General features: G+C 38.2%; 1 pseudogene; it reads right to left on the bottom strand.

The window, feature by feature from the left end:
• Window positions 1-16455: 16455 nt before the first annotated feature.
• LOC128598336 (zinc finger protein 518B-like) lies at window positions 16456-19215 on the bottom strand (annotated as a pseudogene).
• Window positions 19216-19960: the final 745 nt, after the last annotated feature.

Raw genomic sequence — 19960 nt, 5'->3', positions numbered from 1 at the left:
CCTACCAGCCCCTGTGCATGTGGCTAGCGCCCTAACCTCTGAGCTACAGTGGTTAAACAATTTTTTTTTTTAATTGGTGCTATCATATAAAGAAGATGAGTCGATGTAAAGTGACACACTGTAACAGAGAGGAAAACACCTCTATATTTAGGTTTGGTGATATCTACTCACTAGTGTTCACAGGGCAGCTGCCCCGTAAAATTAAAAATAATAGCAAGCGGAAATAAGAAGTAATGCACTCTCTAGGATAAAAGAATTGTTTGTGCACACTAATTTGTTAGATTGCAGTGTATATTTAGTTGCCTATTACCTTTATAATTACTAAAAGATGACACATATGAATATACATCAAAATCCTTTTATAGAAAAAGGTATTGCAAGTTCTTGTATAGAAGAAACTTGGATTTCCCCAACCTATGGAGGAGGTAACGAACTGATGATGTTTATAATGATTTTTTTTTTTAGAGGCAGAGTCTTGCTTTGTCACTCAGGCTGGAGTGCAGTACTACAATCATAATTCACTGTAGCATCGAACTCCTGGGCTCAAGCAATCCTTCTACCTCAGTCTCCCAAGTAACTTGGACTACAAGGATGTGCCACCACATCTGACTAATTAAAAAAAAATCATTTTTATCGCAAAACTGCAGATGCTGGCATGGATGTGGAGAGAAGGGAATACTTTTACACTGCTGGTGGGACTGCAAACTAGTACAACATTTCTGAAGGAAGTATGGAGAAACCTCAAAGCACTCAAGCTAGACCTCCCATTTGATCCTGCAATCCCATTACTGGGCATCTACCCAGAAGGAAAAAAAATCCTTTTATCATAAGGACACTTGTACTAGACTGTTTATTGCAGCTCAATTTACAATCGCCAAAATGTGGAAACAGCCTAAATGCTCACCAACCCAGGAATGGATTAACAAGCTGTGGTATATGTATACCATGGAATACTATTCAGCTATTAAAAAAAAAATGGAGACTTTACATCCTTCGTATTAACCTGGATGGAAGTGGAAGACATTATTCTTAGTAAAGCATCACAAGAATGGAGAAGCATGAATCCTATGTACTCAATTTTGATATGAGGACAATTAATGACAATTAAGGTCATGGGGGGAAGCAAAAGCAGAGAGAGGGAAGGAGGGAAGAGGGTGGGGCCTTGGTGTGTGCCACACCTTCTGGGGGCAAGACATGATTGCAAGAGGGACTTTACCTAACAAATGCAATCAGTGTAACCTGGCTTATTATACCCTCAATGAATCCCCAACAATAAAAAAAAAAGAAAAAGAAAAAAATCATTTTTGTATGTAGAGATGGGGTCTTGCTATTTTCCCCAGGCTGGTTTCAAACTCCAGGCTTCAAGCCATCCTCCCTCCTCAGCCTCCCAAAGTGCTGGGTTTACAGACATGAGCCATTGCACAGGGCAAAAAGTTATTTTTTATATTTCTGAAAACTACTATTTTTTTTTTGTACTCACTAGTACAAGATGAAGTGCAACTATAATGTTAGGCAAGGTCTTTTTCACTTTTTATTCAATGTTTTGTTTTTGTTTAATGTTTCCTTAAATGTTTCAACATATGCAAAAATAGACCAGTATAATGAATCCCTTATGACTATCAACATATGTCTGTTATTTCATCTATACTTCCCTCCCACTGCCCTCTTCTCTCCTCACTGGATTATTTTAAAGCAAACCTCACATGATTTTATCTTTATCCTTAGTATCTTTAGTATGTACCTCCAAAAAGTGACCTTTTAAAAAAAGATAACCACATCTAAAAAATTAGCAACATATGATTGTTTTTAAATACTTTAGAATTTGCATATCCAAAGGAAGGATCACGTCAAAGCATCATCTTAAAAGGTCATAGGGGATGCAAGCATTTCCCAAAACATTTTTGGAATACCACTCAGGATTACTTTCAAGACTTACAACATATTCTTTTAAGTATCTCACATGGTAACAAATCTCTACTCTCCAAATATCTCACATGGGAACAAATCTCTGCTCTCTAAGGATAGACTTGAAAATAGCCAAAAAGTCTTTAGGAATAAACCCCGATGAATTGTTAGTAATCAGACTGAGCGGGACTATCTTTGTTAGAGAGCAATATACACACAGAGGCACAAAGTGTGTCCACTTCATGGAAGGATGCTTGTAATCTAGCTCTGAAAGTATCTACTCAATGCAGAGGTGCCGGGTGAGAGAGGGAGCTCTGTTGCTTCTGAGCTAGAGCAGGAGTGGCTCCTAAGCGGAGAACGCGAGAGGCAGCTGAGAGAGCCAGCCAACTGGTGAGAGGAAGTTATGCTTAATCTTTGCACCCTAAATTCCAGTGATTCCAGGCCACTTTCTCTATTTATCTTACATGTCAGGCCTCCATGCTTTTACAAACAATGTTCCCTGTGATTGGAATGCCTACTCCCTCTGGGAGGACCCACTAGATGAATCTCTAGTCATCCTTTAAAACCTTAATCAAATATTACCAAATTCTTCGACTCTCTGTGGCACAATTATTTATTCCATTCTCTGATCCCAGTTGTACTTTGTAGGTATCTCTTTAGACATCTATGTGATTGTTGTATGTTATTTATACTATATGTGTATATTCCCCCAATTTGACTAGGAGCTTATTTTTGCATGTTCAGCATACAGTGACTGGCACATAGTGGGCCCTCGGTAATCACCTGTTTATTACAGAGATATGGTTAATAATCTGGGTATCTTTAAGTGGTGTAGGCCCTGAAATGTTCTCATAACGTAGTTATAGGCTTACAACATTACAGTATGAGGCAAAAAAGAACAAACCTCATGCAAGGGCAATTTTTGCAACAGAATCCCTAGAAGTTTCAGATCTTGGCAGTGGAAAGTTATAGCACAGAACTGCCCAAAAAACAGTTGGCAATTTCCTTCCCTCTCCTTTTAAAAATAAATTTTCCAAATCCATTTTCTTCTATCAGTGTTGTTTTATTTTCCTTTGAGGGGCTAATGCTCGAAGAGTTACTGAATTACATACAAATTGAAATTGTGTGCAATCTTAGTTGGTGCGTATTTTAAAAAAACTAAATTGGGAAGGCAGAACACAAAGCATAAAATGGACCATCTACTTCAGAGAAAACAAATGGCCAGCTATCAAAATCACTGTATAAAACTCCAGAAACTTAGATGAGTTGGAACTAGGATTTAATAAGCTCTCTTATCAGAAAGATTTATATACTTCTCTTTCTCTCTTACCTTCTGCCACAAAGCAAGAAAAACTCCATTCACTTCTACTGGAATGATCAACCTGGCCTGTGGCCCTGATGGGAAGCGGAAGCATCTTCAGCACTGTCCCAGTGGTATGTGCCACACCCACCACACCTGTGGCATAGTCATAGGATGAGAAATAAAGAGGTTTGTGGGTAGCCCAGGTGGGTGGAAAGGAGAACCGGAGAACCACCTGTATAGAATAATTGTATCTGATGTCACCTGTTCTTGGCTATACCTGAATTTTATTGAGACAATGAAGCCTTGTGAGCCCCAGCTGACTCACAGAGTATTTTCAAACTGGTTGCAAGTCCCCAGAAATTTTTACAGTCCTTGTCAGGTAGTAAATATTCTATTAAACTGTGTTTATGTGGAAATAACCTGATTTGGATACAGAAGAAACAGGATTGAAGTAGTTGAGCAACAGGTTTGCTTGGTTTTAATAGTTTCATTGCTCAACCTGGGCAAGGCATCCCACGACATAAAAGATTGTTATAATTCAACCTGGAAATCCGGCCAGACCACCTAGAGATTTACAAAAGCTCTTCAGCCTCCACAACATAGGAATTAATTCTCTGACTTCACATCCCAGGCTTCTTGGATCTGGTGACTTTTTCTCAACTGGAGAATATATTAAATAAATCAGTTTTATAAAGGAAATTTATTGGTTTTCTAATAAAAACAGAATCCAAATTTATAGTTTAAAATAAATGAATGCACACAGAATTAAGTACATAGTAATGATATAAATACAAATAATAGTACTATTTGTATTTTACTTGAAAACATAGCATATTTAGATTATTACATATAAGGAATTTCATTCCCAATAAATAGGGAAAAGGTGAAACATTCAAAAACCCCTTTTATCTTTTGAAATCCCAAATACTAAAAAGTGATATTAAACTTGTTTCCAGATTTCACAGAAAGTTATGAGAGATATTTTCTTAAATTCTCAGAGGAAACAATTCCAAAATATTTTAATGTTTATTCAAAATATTTATATAAATAGTTTGCTCTGAAGATCAATGTGCTAAATTGAGACATTTTTCCCAAGGAAGGTTTAACTTTTATTTGCTGAATCTAAATTTTGCATAGGGAAGTTCAAAATCCTTCACTGTAACTGCTGCTTTCTAGTTAATCATCAATTCAGTTCACATTAATAATGCAAACTTTTGAGTGCATATCTACCCATGATCTCATACTTGCCTGGGGGAACCACCCATTAAAATGAGGGCAGAAAATTCATCACCCTCCTTACTTCCTTCAAGGACATTCGTGAGAATAAGGCATTGATTGTGTTAAATTAATCTTAATAGGTTGCTAAAGGCAAACTTATACCTGATTTGGAATTACTGGCCATTTCTAAGTAAATTCTACTTAAAAAGTCAACTAGTTCATCAAGAAATCAATCGCTTTCACCAAAGCAAGATAAATTATTATTGATTTTTAATTTTTTAATACTTTTAAACTTATGGAGGAATTGTAAGACTATGACAAAGAATTCCTAAATACCTTCACCCAGATCCGTCAGTGTTTAACAATTTGACACGTGGTTTAGGGCTTGCTCTGTCTCTATCTCTATCTGTATGTATTTATACACACACACACATTCTCTTACATAATCAGGAAATTTCACATTAATACATCATTATATTATGATCTACTATACCGCCTATCTTCCAACTTCACTCATTTCCCAATAATAATCTTCATGGAAAATGTTTCCTTACTCCAATCCAATCCAGGATCACTTGTGGCATTTAGTTGTAATATCTTTTAATCTTGAAAAGTTTCTCAGACTTTCTCTTTTACAGTAACATTGTTAAAGAATACAGTCCATTTGGGTTTTAGAATATCTCCCAATCTGGATTTCCTTGAAGTTTTTCATTATTAGATTGAAGTCGTTATTTTTGGCAAGAATGCTTAATAAGTGATGATGTGTCCTCAGAACATCACATCAGGGGGCACGTGATGAGAGCTTTTCTCATTAGTGAAGTTAACTCGAGCACTTGGTTAAGGTGCCCATTAGCAAAACAAGGTAAATTGCTGTTGGCAAAAAGGAAAAACAATTTTAGAGTTATTTTGTGGAGATTGTTTTCTGAATATTAAAATCTCATATTTAGGGACAAAATAAGGTAATATATAGCCCCTGCTATCCAGAAAAGAAATATTACTTATATTGTGACTAATTGTACTATAGGATCTAATAAACACAGCTTTCATTAATTTTATGCATACCACCTTTAATACATTTTATTTACATTATTCTATATTTTATTATAGGCCTGAAAGACTACAATTTTAGCCCCATTTTTTTGCACATGAGGAAACTGAGATAAGTGAATTCAGTGGTTCTCTCAGGGTTATATAGGTAATAAATGGAAGAGGTAAGATTTGAACCCAAATCTACCTGGATCTCAAACTTCTGCTTGTTCTAACATACCATGCTGCAATTCCTTTATATGAGTAATCTGTTTCTGTGTATTAGCAAAAACTAAATGTAAATGTTATTAATTTTTTTCCTTGTAAAAAGATCAGGCTGGCCATAGTGAGTTATGTCTGTAACACCAGCACTTTGGGAGGCTGCAGTGGGAAGATTGCCTGAAGCCAGGAGTTTGAGACCAGCCTGGGTAACATAGCAAGACAAAAAATAAAAAAAATTGGCACTGTAGCACACATCTGTAGTCCTGACTACTCAGGAGGATGACGCTGGAGGATCATATAAGTTTTAGGCTGTTATGACCTATCATCACCCCACTGGCTCTAGTTTGCATAGCAGAGATAAACTCTGTCTCCAAAAAAAAAAAATAGGTTCAATTAATCCACAAGAAAAAACCCAACAATCCCATACATCACTGGGGAAGAGAGATGAATGGAATCTTTTCTAAAGACGACAGACAAATGGCCAGCAAACATATGAAAAAATGCTCATCATCCCTAATTATTAGAGAAATGCAAATTAAAACCACCCTGAGATATCATCTAACCCCAGCGAGAATGGCCTATATCACAAAATCTCAAAACTGCAGATTCTGGCACGGATGTGGAGAGAAAGTTTTACACTGCTGGTGGGACTGCAAACTTTTTGGAAGGAAGTATGGATAAACCTCAAATAACTCAACCTAGACCTCCCGTTTGATCCTGCAATCCCATTACTGGGCATCTATCCAGGAAAAAAAAACCTTTTATTATAAAGACACTTGTACTAGGCTGTTTATCGCAGCCCAATTTACAATCGCTAAAATGTAGAAACAACCTAAATGTCCTTCAACCCAGAAATGGATTGGTAAGCTGTGGTATATGTATGCCATGGAATATTATTCAGCCATAAAAAAATGAAGATTTTGCAGCATTTGTACTAACCTGGATGGAGGTGGAACACATTCTTAGTAAAGCATCTCAGGAGTGGAGAAGTATGAATCCTATGTATTCAATTTTGATATGAGGACAATTAATGACAATTAATGACATAGTGGGGCATGGGGGAAGGGGAGACCAGACAGAGAAGGAGGGAGTGGGTGAGGGAAAGGAAAAGAGGGAAGAAAAAAAAAGACAAGAAAAGAAAATAGTGACTAATTCTGACATAAATTGGATTTAATTTTGACCAAAGTATATTACTTGAACATTAATTTTTAATTCAACTTGTTAATATGTTGTTTGGGATATTGCATCCTCATTTATAAGTGAAATATGTTTGTAATTTCCCCTTTATAATAATATATTCTCTCCAATTTTAATATCAGGTGTACCCAGATCAAGTAGAATTATTTTGAAGTATTTCTTCTTTTTCTATTGTCTATAAGATTTGGCATGATCTGTTTTTTGAAATCATCTTTTACTTTGATTTATAAATATTAGTTGTCTATTTTTGGAGCCTTAAAAAAAATAATAATAAGTTACTGATGACCCCATACTGAATCTCAGAGTCAAAGCACTCTATAATAGACATACTCTTATTTGACAATGTGAATGTTACTTTCTTTGCATTATTATTATTATTATTGCTTAATATTTCGATGCAGCAATTCTCTGATTTCTTTTCTGAATGTATTTATGTTCATTCATTCTTTACAAGGTTTTTGTTTCTAGTCCTTATCTTAAACATTGTTATTGTTTTTAAATTTTAAGCCTATTCAATTTTGTGAAGGAAAAAAATGGAAATCTAATAAACACATGTATATGTAAAAATAAAAATAAATAAATAAAACAAGAAAAAAAATAGGGCAGCACCTGTAGCTCAGTGGGTAAGGTGCCGGCCACATACACCCAAGCTGGCAGGTTCAAACCCAACCCGGGCCAGCTAAACAACAATGACAACTGCAACAAAAAAAATAGTAAGGCGTTGTGGTGGGCACCTGTAGTCCCAGCTACTTGGGAAGCTGAGGCAAAAGAATCGCTTAAGCCCAAGAGTTTGAGGTTGCTGTGGGCTGTGATGCCACGTATTTCTACTGAGGGTGACATAGTGAGACTCTGTCTCAAAAAAAGTAATAAACAAATAAATAAAAATTAAAAAATAAATAAAAATAAAGGAGATTAACCTTTGAGAAGAAAATTTTTAAAATTCTAATGATAAATTTTAAAAATTATCTTAAAAGTATATTTTAAAAATAGATACTGGAAATAATGGCCATCTCTCATATGCCAGCTTTAAGTAAGAGTCAGTGTTTATGTTGCACTTTTATTTACCATATATTTTCCTCTATATTGCAGACATTACTTTTCCTTTTCCATGTTCTCCCATTTAGCCTGTTATCCACTTATATCCATCTTTCTTTCTGAATATTTGGATCTCTGGATCTCTCTCTCTCATTCTGTCTTCTTTCTTTTTCCTGGTAGTTTTCCACCTTTTCATTGTTAACTTCTTTCCATTATATTATCACAGCTGAGACTCAGGCATTGACTATGTTCCTGAATTCTCCGCCATTTAGCACTTCTGTTAATATTTTTGAATGGTGATAATTAAGGGTAATCCCAAATTGGGTAAGGGTAGTTACAACCCAATTTAAAATATCTGAAAAAATGGGAAAATGGATAAATCAGAACAGAAGATTTTTGATGGGATACCAGTAATGTAATTACTTTAAGAAAGAAAAGCAATCTGTTTAAGTATAAAGGTTGTACAGGATGCACTTTGCACTTTTTACAAGTATATCAGGAAAGAATAGGAAAGAATAGAGGATTAAAGTGATTCCCATTCTGAAGATGAGGCAAGAGGGTGGCACATCAAAAAATGAGTCGAGTATTATCTGTAAACAATATTATAAAATTTAGCTGGGTGTGGTGGCTCATGCTGGTAATCCTAGCACTGTGGGAGGCCCAAGCAAGAGGATCACTTCAGTTCAGGAACAGCATGAGATCCCATCTCTAGAAAAAACAGAAAAATTATGTCCTGGGTATGGTAGGACATAGCGATAGCCCCAGTTACTTGGGAGGCTAAGGAAAGGAGATTGCTTAAGCCAAGGAGTCTGAAGCTTCACTCAGCTATAATGATGGCATTGCACTCTAGCCCAGGTGACAGCAAGACCCTGCCTCCAAAAAAAAAAAAAATTTTAAAAAAAATATATATATATATACACTAACCATGAGGTTATCCTTCCTTTATTCTCAGTATTGGTTAGGGCTTAGATATAGCAATGTTTCTGTTTTGGCTTTTCACATTTAAAAATATACGTATTTTATAGCAATTTACAGTCCCAGTTAATGAGAGATTCCAAGAAAAAGCAACAAAATCTTCAAAGTATATACAATAATGCCTATCAGGACAAATTTAAGAAATTGAGCTTACTGGTCTACTCTGCATTTCAGAACTGTTAACATGGAGTATAAGAGAACAGAAAATTTTTCAGATAAAGCTATGAAAATATCGCTTATAGAATCAAAGACTATTTAGACTATAGAATCTAATGGTATAATAGATATTATTTGCTTTATGAATATAATCTGCTAAGTGCTTTATTATTATTTCTAAACGTGCTCCTTTATTTGTTTATTTATTTATTTATTTATTTTTGAGACAGAGTCTTACTCTGTCACCCAGGCTAGAGTGCTGTGGCATTAGCCTAGCTCACTGCAACCTTGAACTCCTGGGTTCAAGCAATCCTCCTGCCTTAGCCTCTCAAGTAGTTGGAACTACAGGAATCTGCCATGATGCCCAGCTAGTTTTTCTATTTTTAGTAGAAATGGGGTCTCACTCTTGCTCAGATTGGTCACAAACTCCTGAGTTCAAGGGATTTTCCCACCTTGGCCTCCCAGTGTGCTAGCATTAAAGGTGTAAGCCGTGACACACAGCCCTAAACTTACTTCTAAGCAGTCCTAAAAAGAAGTAATATTAGCCCCAACCACTAATATCTTTTAGTAATAAGCCTTTTATAATCAGTAAGTACTTGCTTTTAAAAGTAAAAGTCTTTTTCAATCATTCATACCTAAATGAAAACATATTTCATCAGAAAATCACTTTGCTTCACTCCTAATACCTAATTAGCAGTTGTTTTGAAGGGGGAAGTGAGGGAGAAGAACAGAATAATTTGGAAGTACTGAGATTTCATGGAGCAACCAGTTCATGTTGGGCATCAGAGATCAATTACTGTCATTTAAGGGCATTGGTGGGCATGTCACAATTTCTTATGTCACAATTTGTTCTGGTACCTCATGTGGCAATAACCACTCCACTGAGCGTTAACGGCTTGAGAGTTTGGGAATGCTCCCTGGTGAGTAAACTTCTGTTCAGCTTGTCCCAGTTGGCACAGCAGGCAGTGTTAAGGAAAATGCAGTAGGAATCATATGTGGTAAATGCAAAGGTGAACTTCCTGATTGTAAGGATGAGCAAACACCAGACCCAGTTACTTAGAGAGAGTTTGTGGAATCTCCATCCAGGAGGAAGTAGTTCTCTCAGGGGAAAAAGTTCTCTGATACAAAGAAGCTCTGTGGACCACATAGACCTAACTGGACATGCCTGGAGACAGAAGGGGAGGCTAAGCTTTCTTTGAATAAGAGGCAAAAGGGTTATCTTTTTTTACAAATTAAATATCATGAGTATTCATTTCCATCTGAACCAAAAAATACACAAAAGATTTTTATTCTGCAAGAGATTTAGGAACCAAATTATCTGGAGAACCTTACAGTTTGGGTTTTCAAACCTACTGTTTTTTTTTTTTTTTTTCTTCTAATAGGCAATCTCTTATAATTGTTTTAGATAACAAAAGTACTTCCGATTGGAAATTGGTAAAGAATAATTGCTTTTTCTAATTTCCCACCTTGCCTTCAACAAGTTTATAAGCATGTGACAGGAACATGGAGAAGTAGGGGGGAAACATGGGTGGGATGGGTGGGGAGCTCAAGAAAGCACAAGCACTTAGATTTTGTTCATTTAGTTCACAGATGATTATTCCACTGCCAACAGAATCCTTCTCTCCACAAAAAGTTAACAATTATTATCACAGTAGCCCCTAGTTTACTTATTAAAATGTAAATGCCTACAACATACTAGGTGCAGAATTAAACTGAATTAATAATTTCACACCACATCCTAACTTGAAAGTACATTAAAAGTGTTTCCTAACTTTCCACACATGTAAAATTGGTATGCTGGAGGAGGCTGAACTAACTAGAAAATCTGTGAAATCTCTGAATTCTATAAACCTGTATTTCTGTGGTCTCCCTAGCTTGACAGTGCTGCTTTTTTGGACTATGGCATTAGATCCTGGCTCTGCCACTTGCTCGGTATGAGCTGAAGGGAAGTTGCCTAACCTTCTTTGGAAACAGCTTCCTCATTTTACTACTATCATTACAACACTTGGTGTACTTTGTTGGCCAAGTTACTTCTCATTTATGAGAAATTGTAGATGGGACTCAAGAACATTTACAGGTTGGTCATCCTTAAGTTAAAAATTTTAAGTCCAAAATGCTCCAAAATCTGAAACTTCTTGATGCCACAGTAGAAAATTCCACACTTGACCCCAAGTGACAGACTGCAATCAAAATGCAGGTATATAACACAGTTTATTCAGCAATCGCAAGAGAAAAAATACCCTTCCATTCCCCTGCAGCTGTGATATATCTTTTCTACGCATGCCCAGATTCCTCCATGCAAACCACAAAGAGTAATAAAACAGCACATGTGCAGAACAGATGTGCCAACAGCAAGTTGTCCACAATGCCCACATGGAGTCAAGATCTATCTCCATTACTCCGTGTTGTTTTTATTATTTTCTACTCTTTAGTGTCAAGATAGTATTAAAAATGTCAAAAAGGGCTGCAGATACCCCTAAAGGTAACAGTTATGAGAAAAAGAAGAAGGATTTGTGTTGGTCTATAGCACAGGAAGTAAAGCTGGTGGAGGAGTGGTGTGTGAAATATTGAAGAATGTAGTGTCAGAATGACCACCATATATGACCAGAAGCAACAGAATGATAAGCTGTCAAAGTTCTATGCTTAAACTGATAAACAGAAGTTAATGAAAAACAAACAAACAAAAAAACAGCATAAAACTAAAAATGAAAATCTTGACTGTATATTGAAAGAGTGGGCCAGGCATGGTGGCTCACGCCTGTAGTCCCAGCGCTGTGGGAGGCCAAGGCGGGTGGATTGCCTGAGCTCAGAGGTTCAAAACCCATAAAAGCAGCAGTCAGCCAGAGCAAGACCCCATCTCTACTAACAACATCAAAAACAGCCAGCACCACAGGAGAAAGAAGAAAATCAACAAAAAAGGAGTACTTCAAACAAAGAAGAATGAACAAGCACACTGAAATTAAAAATAAAAAAAAGAAAGAAAGAGTGGATCCATCCACCTTGCAGTGAACATTTAATGGCATGCTGATCATGAAACAAGCAAAGATCTACTACAATAAACAGAAAATTGAAGGGAACTGTGCATATTCAACAAGTTGGTTGCAATAATGTAAGAAAAGACATGATATTAAAATTTTAAAGCTATGTGGCAATAAAGCATCTGCTGATCATAAGCCTGTAGAGCAGCGGTTCTCAACCTGTGGGTGGCGACCCCTTTGTAACAATGAAAATACATCACAGCATTAGGAAGGTTGAGAACCACTGCCATACAGAAATTCATTGACTAGTTTCCCAATATCATACCTGATGAAACAATGACACCAGAACAAGTCTATAATACTGATAAAACATTGAGCTTCTTGTTTTATTGCCCTGAAAAGATACTGACTTCAGCTGTTGAGACAGTCCCTACAGGAATTAAGGATGCCAAGGACAGGATAACTATGCCAACATGTGCTAATGCAGCAGGCATGCATAAGTGTGAACTTGCTCTGATAGGCAAAAGCATGTGTTCTCACTGTAATAAAGGAGCCAATTTCTTACTTATCCAATGTTGTGCTTAAAAAAGCATGAATCACCAGAGGCATCTTTTCTGATTGGTTTTATGAACATTTTCTACCAGAGTCTCATGCTCAAAATAGGAAAGTTCGATGGGATGATGACTGAAAGATTGTATTCCTTGACAACTGTTCTGCTCATCCTCTAGCTGAAATTCTCATCAAAAATAATGTTTACATCATGTACTCTATCCAAAATGTGACTTTATTTACCTACATGATGAGGGCATCCTTAGATCAATGAGGAGTAAATATAAAAACACTTTCTCGAAGAGCATGTTAGCAGCAGTTAACATAGGCATGGGTGTGAAAGGATTCAAAAGGAGTTTGGCATGAAGCATGCTGCATATACTGTTGCCAACATTTGGAACTCTATGACTGAAGACGGTCGTACATGCCTGGTGCAACCTCTGGCCTGCAACTGTGTTCAGGGATGATAAAGAAGGTAGTGGCTTTGAAGGATTCTGTCTGTCTAATAAAAAAAATGATATCTGACCTCCTTACTTATGCCAAAAATATACCTTTAGAGACTGTCAGTAAGCTGAAAGAAGTAAAGATGGAGTTTTTGATGTCATTAATGAGAATCTAGTTGTTCATTCATTAGCCAGTGGTGAAATAGCTGAAATGGTTTTGAGTCAAAGTGATCATAATGATGAAAATGACATGGTTTACACCACAGATAAAGTCCCTATAGATGACACGGTTAAAATGTGTAAGGGCTTATTGAAGGACTACAGCAGTGAGCACTTATAACAAAACAAAAAATATATATCTGTTTATATCATCACAGTCTTCTTTTATGTTTTAAAGAGATGGAATTTTGAGGCCAGCTGTGGTGGCTCATGCCCATAATTCCAGCATTATGAAAGGCTGAATTGGGAGGATCACTTGAGGCCAGGAGTTTAAGACAAGGAATAGTATTTTGCTATGTTGCCCAGACTGATCTCCAACTGCTGGGCTCAGCCAAAGAGAGAGAGATTTTTGGTTATTTTTTCACTGCATTAATGGTAAGTCATTTTTTGACTGTTAAGTTATTTATGTGTGAATAAATGTAAAAAAAAGATTGCTTTTTTGGTAGCATATAAATTGAGAGTCAGAAATGATGGTGATGCCCAAAAACCAAAGATTGTCCACGTGGGTAGTTGAGATAGTGACACCTTTGTTTTCTGATGGTTCAGGGTACACAAATTTTGTTTCATGCACAAAATTATGAAAAATATTTTCTACCTAAGTTTCATAAGGACCAAAAATCAAGCATCTTATGTGCTCAATACTAAGTTGAAACTAATAGCTTAACCACTACAGGCCCACCTAAGAGAAAAACTCAGTTAAGTTCAAGAAGGGGTTGGGGGAAGGAGTCGGGTAAGTTCCCACCTAATGGGTACAATGTATGTGTATATGGCACACTTCCTGGGTGAAAGACACAACTACAACTCAGTCTTTACAAATGCAAACAATATAACCTAATCGTATATACCCTCATATTAATCAGAAATTTTAAAAATAAAAATATTGTATAAAATTATCTTCAGGCTATGTGTGGAAGTTGTATATGAAATGTAAATGAATTTCATGTTTAGGCTTGGATCTCATTCCATCCCCAAGGTATCTTATTATATACATGGAAAATTCCAAAAACTGAAAAAATTCACATTGGTGGCACTATGCCACCTTGTCACCCTTGTTGGTGCTGCTATGCTATCCCATCACTGTGCACAAGGAAACAGTCAGTACACGGATTAGAAGTACAATGCTTGCAAGAGGTGGGCTTCCCATAGGTGCAGGGAAGCCCCGAGTAACCGCTGCTGTAGCCTTTTATTGAAACAATATACAACAGGCGGGGGGGGGGGGGGTGTCAGGAATAAGAACTATGTGCTTAATGATCGCTATGTGCTCTTTCCTCATGGGCTTGACTCCCACCCTGATGCACCACAAATGTTCAAAGTATAACACCTGCTTGCTAACAAGCTATCGATCTTATCTTATTAAAGCACTAAGTTTCTGGAGGTTTGTCTGCAGGCTGAAAAACATCTCCCTGCTGGCGGAGAGATTGTCCTTCTCCCAGCGCCTCCCTCAAGAACTGGGCACCGTTAAGACATTTATATTCTACATTTGGTAAGTTTCACACGGTACCCTTGTAAGATGCACTGTAGGTGTGATCCCACCAATCACCCTTCCTCCGCCCATCCTCCCTCCTCCTTCCCCTGCCTCTCCCTCTTCCCCATATTCTTAGGTTATAACTGGGTTATAGCTTTCATATGAAAGCCCCATGATTGCATTAATGTACACAGCTATGATTTAATAATTAAAAAAAAAAAAGAAAGAACTGGTGACCTTTCACACAAACCTGGTGCTCAGTCTCCTACAAATTCAAAATCAATCAAAATCTGAAACACTTCTAGTCCCAAGCATCTCAGATGAGGGAGCCTCAACATATAATACCTATTTTTAAAAGTCTAGTATTTGAGAGGAATTATGCCTCATAACATCTACCACGGGAGAGGCTCAATAAAATTAATCTCATCCTTTCTACTATCTTTGGAGAGGCTCCTCACCTATTTTAAACTAATACCACATGGAATTTCCCACAAAATAAGGGACAGGAGTTGAGAAAATTGTTAGGTTTATTTTTTGGAGTTTAATACAGGCCTTGAATTTCAACATTTTACTTTTCATCTTTTATTTCCCATTATGATCAAAACTATTTGGCACCTATGTTAGCTGTCTGGTTTCCCAAAGTCAAAGCTCAAATTAAATAATATGAACTTGAGCGGAAACACCTGCTCTTATCATAAATACAAATGGCTAGATCAAATAGCCAGATAAAACTTTAGGAGAGTTTGGAACTTTTTCTGAATATTTTTAATTCCTCCCTTGCCCATTATTATTTTACTTATTTGGATATTAACAATACAAAATGTTCTTTCCAAACTAGATTCATGGTTTACTTTATGCTTTTTTTTTCTTTTTAACTGTATATCTCCACCTTACTATAGGTAAAAATAACTATAGACTTCATGAAGACACTAGTTGAATACAGAATTCAGTATGTATACATTTCAGTGAGTGACTTAATAGTAAGTGTAAATCTGCGGGGTGCATTTGCTCATACCTGTAATCCTAGCACTGCAGAGACCAAAGTGGGAGAACTACTTGAGACCAGTCTGAGCAAGAGCCAGACTCCATTTCTACAAAAAATAAAAAACTAACTAGGCGTGGTAGCCTGTGCCTGTAGTCACAGCTAAGTAGGAGGCTGAAGCAGGAAGATAGCTTGACCCAAGAGTTTGTGGTTACAGTGAGCTATGATGACACCATTGAACTCTAGCTGGGATAACAGAGCAAGTAGCTGTCTGTCTCCAATACTAGGGAGGCTGAGGCAAGAGACTCACTTAAGCCCAAGAGTTTAAAGTTGCTGTGAGCTATGACACCACAGCACTCTACCTAGGGCGACACCTTGAGACTGTCTCAAAAAAATAATAAAAATAAATAAATAAAAATCTGAAATCATTCCCTGGATTTACAGTAGAAAAAGAAACAAATCTGACATGTGCTTCTGTATCTCTGAAGTTTTTATCTCAATGTAGTAAGTGAAGTTGATTTTTTTTTTCGCACACTAGAACATAGGTTTAATTCTTCAGTAGCACTTATAATAAAAATATATGTAAAACAGTCTCAGTTCGCCCCTCAGTTTGTCCCGGGTTCAGAGGCCTGGCTCTCAATCTTCCTACAAGGGATCTGAAGAATTAGGGATCCTCTCATTTCTACAGTCTATATTTCTCCTATTGAATCTGGAGGGAGGGGACCCCAAACCAAAATAAACTTGGTTTGAAAAACAACTTGCTTTGCACAGCCATTTTGTACTTATTTGCCCTTGGAAGATAGCGTGTCCCAGTCTCTGGTCGCTTCTATCAAATGCCACTGGCCCTGACTCATCCACTCCTCCTGGTCTTCATACAGATGCCTACAGACCCAGCACTTAAATATACACTGCGAGGGTCATCAGGCAAGGAATCCACCACCGGGTAGCTGTTTCTATGAACTTTTTTGAGTTTTATTTTCAACATCATTTGCCTTCTAATTTGATTGGCTTCCTCCACATTCTGGTAGGTGAGCTGGAAGTGGTGCTGTCTCATACCTAGCTGAAACCTAGTCCTCTCTGATAAAGCAACTTTGAGGACGTTGCCTTTGTACTTATTTATTACCTTCATCACATTGGTTACTTCTGGTGAGTCCACATCAGGATGGTTTAACGCTATGACTGGCTGGTTCCAGCGGGGGCATTTAATTAGCTGATCTGCCTTAGCTGCTATCAAAGTTGTCTTGCAAGCTGAAAAACTGAAGGATCCTTGAGATAGCTGCTGGGGTCAGCCCGAATCTTATTTTTCTTCTTGGATAAGCTTACCTGTTTGGTTTTATTTCTACTTATAGGAAGATTTCTGGGAAGGAGCTTTCCCTGCTTGCTCGACTCCCTGTCCCCTTGCAGTCCACGCAGGGCAGTCTTTCTACGGGTGGTGCTGCAGATAGCACTCTCTTTCCTTGGTTTAAACCGAAAAGATGTCTCAAGATTTGGGGACATGTCTTTTGGCTCACTTTCACTCATCGAAGGCTGGATGTCTGAGTCTGTCTGTTTCACAGGGCAGGAAGGAAAGGTTTTACTGTGTCTCATGGCAAGGTATGTCAGGAGGTGCTTCACAGGTAGCCTCTATGATGTGGGTGTCCTCAGAGGAGCTGAGAAGCCTCATTCACTGGCCCTGATCATTCAACAGGTACCCTTCAGAAACCTCAGAATGATGGTGGTGTTGTTGGTAATGGACTCCTTACTTATTAGCAAAGATACCCACAGTTTGTCAATGACGTTGATGGGAAAACTCAAAGAGTGACCAGGATGCTCCAGTGTTGATCCCCACTAGTTCTCTTCCAGCTTCCTATTAGAGGAAACCATTTTTCCAAGAATACTGACTGATCTTACATCTAGACTCCAAGTCATTTTCTCTTATGGGCAACAAGCCCTTTTCTCTGGAGAAGGGGATGGATGCAGATGACACAGCAAGAGGGAGTAACTGCTGTGAGCCACTGGGTAGGCTTCTTCCACCTTTAGCAAAAGAAACAGCAGCTTTATATGGAAAAGGGTTTGATGCAGCTCCAAGACCACAGAACATACCGCTTTTTAAAACAGATGCTGGTGAACAACCTTTTAAGGCAACAGAATGAAGAGAAGCTCTGTGTGTATATAAGTTGTTTATTTTTATTTTTTTTCTTTTTCTGGAAATCCTCAACTCTTTCAGAATTGAGAAAGGATTCTCTATGGTTGTGTACATTAGCGTTTGGCATGAAAATATCGTAAGATCTTACCCATTTCACATGTCTAAGTTGTTTCTGAATTGAAGACTGAAGATGATCAATGCCTATGAGTTTTCCAACATTCCCTTCAATTGTTAGAGACTTTTTTCCTGCAGAAGCTATTTTTTCTTATTCATCTAAACTATTCTCTTTCGTCATATGCTCAAAATTACCTCCATTGCCCCTGCCAGCTTCGTGGCAATTATTTTCTTCCTGTGGAAACAGTTTCAGAACCAGCTGCTGTGTGCCATTGACAACCTTCATGTCTACCAATTAGACTAAACAGTTTGCAGGCACAACTAGTTCTGCCGGTGCCACAACTGTGAGCGGCATACCTGGCTGGACAGGTTCTTTTGCAGGAGATAACACTCCTACCTCAACGTTTTTGTTCTCAAATAGATTGACTTCCCTTTGCTCAGACAGGGCCATTTTATTTGGGGATACATACTACATCTTTGGTATTCCTTTGGTTCAGGTAACAACATATTGTGCATTTGTCTTTATTGGTGTGGAGAGAGAACCTTGAAAGTTGATCTGACAACTTATTTTGAAATGTAGTCCTTGGATTGGAAGCTTTCAGAAGCTCCAAGGTTTATTTTGAAGCGCAGCTCTTTTCAACTCCAGCTTGGCAGTAGTTTTGAGCGTGGAGAGAGCCAGCCCTCTCATGAACTCTCTTCATGTTTGACAATATAATCATTTCTGATAGCACCATAGTCACGGTACTCACACAGTTTCACCAAGTGTCTCTGAAACACCCCTTTTATATCTGAAACGTAGCTGCAGTGAGAACAAATAAATTTCATCTCTTCATGTTGAAGTGTGTGCTTTTTGAACTGCAAAGGGTCCTCTGTGGAAAGTCAACATTTATCACGATAATATTTGCCTGGCTTAAAGTTCTTCACCTTAAATTTGTTACTGACGGAACTTGAAATGGTTTCAATTTTATTTCCAACATGAATTGCACTGGGATTATTGTTCACAAAATGGGAATTGGGAGGAGCCACACCCAGACTGCATTTGAAGCAGACATATATGTCTTCCTTCTGGCTTTGCCCCTGAGCCTTTTTCAAATCTTGACGAGGGATTTGTGAATGCTTTTGCACTTTACATATGTAGCAATGGTCATCATGGCAGCCTCTGCCTCTGAGCCTTGATACAACAGGCTTTACACTTCCTATCTATCTGGTCCAGGTCTCAGTTAGCATCAAGCTGCTTGGGTGACATGGTCAAGGAATTGTGTCCACCATTCATTTGTGTAGTATATATCTGCTGTCCACTATCCTTCACCTTTTTTATCTGCATTTTTAAAAAGACCTGACTGACATATGGAAAGATCTCGCATGAAGCATCCTTCAGTACAGTTTGTGACTGTGACTGGTGGAGGAGCCCTACTTGCTGGGTACACACTTAACTATCCTTGTTGGATATACTGCCACAGAGATGCAGGGTCGCAAAATGTGATTGCTTTCAATTTCCTGACATTTCCAGAAACACTTGATAATTCTCAAAGCCAGCCTTTAACTATCCTCCAAGATTAGGGTCTGGAGAAGTCACAGGGCTTTTCTAAGGTCACAGCGTTGGTGCAGCACAGCAGCCAGCGTCCAATCTAAATTCTTTGTTTCCTGCTACCCCGCCGTGTGAACTGAAGTGACAGTCAGGATCCGTTGCCACTTCTATTTCCTGCCTTGGAACCTTGGAGCTGCAGATATAAAACAAAAACGGGACAAGTCCCAGGGGCTTCCCTTTCAGACCTTTCCTTCTCAGGCACCAACTGCGGGACCCGGTCGGCTTCTTCACTGGGCAGTCCGGGTGGCAGCGCTGCTGCACAGACAGGTCTTGCGTCGCTGTCTCCCGGGGACGTCCGGGGGCTGCTCCAACTGCGGAAAACCGAAGCCCGTCCGCGGGGCTGGAGCAGGCCCGGCCGGCAGGGAGAGCTCGCGGGGCCGCGGCGGCACCGACGCTGATTTTGACTCAAAGAATATTTGAGGACGCCTTGAAATAGAATCTTTGCCAGTCAAGGAGCTAT

Source organism: Nycticebus coucang, chromosome 11 (genome assembly GCF_027406575.1).
Source record: "Nycticebus coucang isolate mNycCou1 chromosome 11, mNycCou1.pri, whole genome shotgun sequence".
Taxonomy (NCBI): Eukaryota; Metazoa; Chordata; class Mammalia; order Primates; family Lorisidae; genus Nycticebus; species Nycticebus coucang.
The sequence above is the reverse complement of the archived record's forward strand: the minus strand, read 5'-3'. Positions and strand labels throughout refer to the sequence as shown.